The 5,317-nt window shown below is 45.9% G+C and overlaps 1 long non-coding RNA gene across 1 annotated transcript; it reads left to right on the top strand.

Moving 5' to 3' along the window:
• The first annotated feature begins 459 nt into the window (after positions 1-459).
• LOC144105149 (uncharacterized) lies at positions 460-1,622 on the top strand. Its single transcript, XR_013308711.1, has 2 exons — positions 460-550; positions 1,425-1,622. It is a non-coding gene; the product is annotated as an uncharacterized LOC144105149 (long non-coding RNA).
• The last annotated feature ends 3,695 nt before the right edge of the window (positions 1,623-5,317 follow it).

Below are 5,317 nucleotides of genomic sequence, written 5' to 3'. Positions count from 1 at the left end.
GCTGACTGTTATGTGCTTACATCACTCATGTAGCTCCAGGCTACAATCTTGTCGTGGTTCAAGGTGGCCTTAAAGTAATGGCTTCACTTTTTCCCCCTTATCTTATTGTTTGGGAAGCATATGCCATTGAGTCATGAATAAAAGGAAGTTCATATGATGATGCAAAGATGGGCGTATAGAAGACAACAGAGAATTGTTATCGTTAGGCTGATAGATCACACCACTGTGATCATAAGTCTGTTTGAGTCCTCTGTATGACCCTGTTCTACATGATTCTGATTTTTTGTTGACTTCCACATGGTTCCTCTAAGATGGAGCTTTATTAAAGATTCATTGTAGGGTTTTAATGGCATATAGTTTGCTTTGTATAATGTGTATAATCTATTTCAGATCAGAAAGCTGGCACTTATCGGGGGCGAGACGACTGATGAGACAACAAAACTTATTATGAAGACTTTAGTAAAAACTCCCGTGGCCCTCAGGTACACATTGGAGGGGCGGGGTGAAAAACAAAGTTTTAAGAATCTTCGGCTGTACAGTGCAATTGTTGGTGAGTACATGGGAATCTTCTGAAGATTATAGACATTTTGTGAACACACCATCTAATTGCAGGAAAAAGCTACATTCAATCCACCTGGTGTGGCTTTCAACACTTCCGTTATCGAATACTGAGTAGGCATCCAAATATAAAGGACTATAGGTACTGAATTTTTGCTTGTGTGTTTTCTTCTTTCAAATGATGCATTAGACATTCATATACATGTACGACCACTAAATAATTTATAATTGAATTTCTTCTTGACGTTGTTTTGGTTTCATCAGTCGAACGATGATTGCGACGTGTAGTTGGTGTTTAATTCACATGAGACATAACAAATCGGTTATATTATTGCTGACAGATAATTTTTGTCCTTCCAGGTCTCGGAACAGGCTGGATTAAATGTCGTGGGGAATTAAAACTACATATCAGCGATTGTATTAGTTTTTCTAGTTGCATCATGTGACCAAAACATCAACTTGACGACAGTCGTCATTCGGTCGATGAAGCCAAAACCGCATAAGAGAAGAAATTCAATTATAAATTATTTAGCGGGGCTGTAGGCAAATACTACCCGGTAATACATGTATTTTTTTATCTAACGCGTCGTTTGACAGAAGAAAACACGCAATAAATTTAGGTGTCTATTGTCCTTTAATGACTCATGCACCTATCGGTTATTCTTACTATGGATATTTATGCTTATTATGGCTACAGATATTAATAGCAAAAGAAATTTGCTGATATTTCAAGCATTGCACATTGTAGCATTGCATATGGTTATCAAGCATTTCCTGGAAGATGACTGTTATACTGTGCAAAGTGATTTTTATCCACCATACCGAATATCAGTTTGATATGTGTGTTTATTTGTTCACTTTTACAGCTGCTGTGCAGCGCAGAATACCTACAGCCACCATTGAAGGCATCAATAACAGAGTGGCAGCATTTCTGCGTGGGGCGAGAGACCGGGATGGCGGTCGGAGGGCTCGGATGAAGGGGGTGGACCCTTCACCCCAGTAATTGAGGCATTCTTTTAATGCCCACCATATGCATTGCAAAAACAAATAAATAAGAATTCTTACTTGCGTTGTATTGTCAGATATGTGGAATGTAATTTCAGTAGTAATATGTACACAAAAAATACTGAAGTGAAGAAAGCCTCTCTGGGTTGGCAGGTGGGCCTTAAGTCTAATTGGGTAGGTGGGCTTAAAGGCTATGGGTTCTATATGGGTTACCTTTGTTGACTTCCCGCAAGTGTCTCCTAAGAAGCCTACTGTGACCAGAACAGACTAGCTCAAGGGGGATTGGGACGGGCTAGCCCACGTGGGCCCGGGACGGACTAGCCCACGTGGGCCCGGAGTGGGCTAGCCCGCGTGGGCCCGGAACGGGCTAGCCCGCGTGGGCCCGGAACGGGCTAGCCCGCGTGGGCCCGGAACGGGCTAGCCCGCGTGGGCCCGGAACGGGCTAGCCCGCGTGGGCCCGGAACGGGCTAGCTCGCGTGGGCCCGGAGTGGGCTAGCCCGCGTGGGCCCGGGACGGGCTAGCCCAAGGGGATCCAGCGCGGAGCTGCGTGGGGCTATGCAGTAAGCCCACTGGGCTGCCCTTGTGGATCCCCCCCGATGCCGAGTTGCAAATCCCGCACATATCCCACGTCGGGCCCCTGTGGGCAGCCCGTGCCGGGCCCACAAGGGCCCGCAATTCAGAGCCCCGTTTGTGCTACTGGGGTGGTTGTATGCTTCATAATATGTCCGTGCTCCTCTATGCAGGCCAGGCTGAGATTACACCGGATGCATATGCCGCTTGTCACGACACCGCCATGCAGAAAGTTGTGTTGAGACTGAAAAAAGATCGATTGAGCGCCTTAGAAATGGTAGACGAAGTTGTACCCAAAAGTGGTTACTTAGTTTCTCTAGACGTTTGAGCCAGTAATATTCGCCGGTCATAACTATTCTCTTACAAAAGGTGGTCATAAGAATTGGGGCAACTTGCATAAGGCTGTAGTCTGGAAAAATAGTACAGAAAGGACATGAAAGACGGTTAATCGAAAAGGGATTCCGGTTGTACACTCTGTCCTTGGCGAAACACTAGAGAGAAAAAAAAATATTGCTTCATGATTAGTGCGGAACTGTCAAAACTGTCGCGCAAGCGCTAAGCCGTAAGGGCGAAAAGCAGAACAAAGCAGTAATTTCGGTCGTTTAAGCATCTCGCGCGCGGAAGTTACACTCTTAGCATCCTGTTCTCCATGAGGGCGAGTAACACAGCTTTTGAAATGCGGTACATAAAACCCCGAAGTTTGCGCACTAACCAGAAAGCATTCACAAAATGCACGCTTGTTGCCTACGCTGCTGTTACAGGCACCACAGCTGCCGAAAACACGCAGACGGGAGTTAGTATAATCGCTCACAAAGTCCAAGCTGTAAACCTGAGTTCACGCGCGTATATCTGTCGCTTACGTTCTCCGGCTGTTAGGAAGACCGACGTCGTAATACATATAGCTTCTTGGCGGGCAGATAAGGTGGCTTCGTTTGCAGCCTAATTTACAGCGATGTAGCAGTACGCTAGCAGCCGCTGACCCAGGATGTCGTATCCGGCGACATGGCATCGTGAAGCAGATCTGTGATTTGAACGACTGTATTTGCATGAGTCAGTATTGCGATGCAGCTTGCGGGCCGTGGGGCGCTTAGCTTCACAGAATATCAAGTATTGTTGACGTTTGTCTTTACCAATAAACTACCCAGATGTACAGACTGAAGTCAGTTCGACATCTGTCGCAGACACCAAGGAAGAGGGGCATTGTGGCTGTGGCATGAAGCGATCCATCCATGTAAATGGAGCATTAGCCTTAGTGTATGTAGCGCAAATTTAAAATCACACTGGCGGATTTCCCGACTATAAATTTTCAGCTTTAATTGTGCGCCCTCTGTCCCCTTGTCATAGTGGTCGATGGACACGTGAAAAACTAATTTTGTTGCCGCTCTTTCTTCCCTTTTTTTCCTTATGTACCCCTCTCCATGTGTATTGTAGCCTACTGGGCATTGCCTGGTTTACCTCCCCGCCTTGCTGTCCTCCTGTTTCTTTCTCTCTCTAAAATCGCCCTGCATGGTGCGACTGCAACAACGCTCCTCCCACTACACGCCAAGATGGATGGATGTATGTATGTATGATGTATGTATGTATGTATGTATGTATGTATGTATGTATGTATGTATGTATGTATGTATGTATGTATGTATGTATGTATGTATGTATGTATGTATGTATGTATGTATGTATGTATGTATGTATGTATGTATGGATGGATGGATGGATGGATGGATGGATGGATGGATGGATGGATGGATGGATGGATGGATGGATGGATGGATGGATGGATGGATGGATAGATGGATGGATGGATGGATGGATGGATGGATGGATGGATGGATGGATGGATGGATGGATGGATGGATGGGTGGGTGGGTGGATGGGTGGATGGGTGGATGGATGGATGGATGGATGGATGGCTAAGGCTGAACCCTTTAAATCGGGCGGTTGTTCAAGCCACGTAGCCATGACATGAAATTTTACTCCTCTGTTGATTTCAGCCACCAATCAGATAACCTTCGCTTGGTTACTTCTACCCGTTTAAACTCTACTTTCCATTCACGGTACTTAAACCTCAATGCCTTGGATAAATCAGCCCTGCTGCTTTCCACTGTGGGGTGAAGCCCTACAGTGGCCAAGAGGCCAGCGCCGGCTGCGCCACCTATTGTCGCTATTGCGAAGCAGCGACAGGGCTGCTCCCGCTGGCTTGCTGCTGTCAGCTGGACTTTCACTTACGCGTCTCCAACAAAGACTGCATAATTGCATGTGCCACCATGTGCACACTTCAGGGTACCACTTGATAATCGGACAAGCATGCTATTCTGGCGCGCTGCCTTTTTTTATCACAGCGGTTGGGATTTGATTACATCATTCGCTAGCCACGGGGGAGCAAACGGTTGTTGCGCTATGAACAGGGCTGTTGCGCTAAGTACAGGTTATGCACAGGGCGCGCCTCGTCCGGTTGAACTGTGCGTGCCGCAGGGCTTTGTTCTGTCACCCTTTCGCTTTATTGTGACGATGTCGGTAATGAAAGGCCTAACGGCCGAGCCACCAAGGTGGATAATGTTAGCAGGTTTCATAGACGACTATGAAACAATGTTTGTCCCTGAGTGTAACGAAAAACAGCGAGGTCTCTAGATAGCATTTTGTTAATTGAAAGAAATCTAACACCAAGAGCCCAGCGTACCCGCCAGTTACATTTACGACCCCGTAGACTAGTGCTTCCAAATCACAACAGCTGACAGATATCAGGCGTAAATGAACAACTCGGTGCAGTTGGTAGGTTGTTTCTTTTTTCAACCGAGAATTACCGAGTGAAAAAGGCTACGCATACATTACGCGCCTGTACAGCAGCAGTTAGGAGCTCGAAAAGTTACAGTCTAAAATAGTATATTTTGAAAGGTATGGCTTATTACCATGAGTTTTTTTTAATATTGCATCTTATTGCTAGTGCGGGAATTATAAATAAAAACAAACGCTACAGCTGCTTTGCAAAGCGCTGGAGAGTGTTGACCTTGCACATTGTATCGCTGCGGTGCCGTATCATTGTACTTGGATCATTTTCCCCTCACTCCCTTTTAAGGCGAAAGCCTTTCTTGGCTGATAAGTGGCGTGGACGGAAGTTCTAGACGGAAGCTATAGACGGAAGTTGTCTACACGAACTGTCAATCATAATTTGATTGGTAAATAAAAC

The sequence above is a fragment of the Amblyomma americanum genome, chromosome 1 (genome assembly GCF_052857255.1).
Source record: "Amblyomma americanum isolate KBUSLIRL-KWMA chromosome 1, ASM5285725v1, whole genome shotgun sequence".
NCBI classification, from domain to species: domain Eukaryota; kingdom Metazoa; phylum Arthropoda; class Arachnida; order Ixodida; family Ixodidae; genus Amblyomma; species Amblyomma americanum.
Note: the sequence above shows the minus strand (reverse complement) of the source record. Positions and strands in the feature narration are given on the sequence as shown.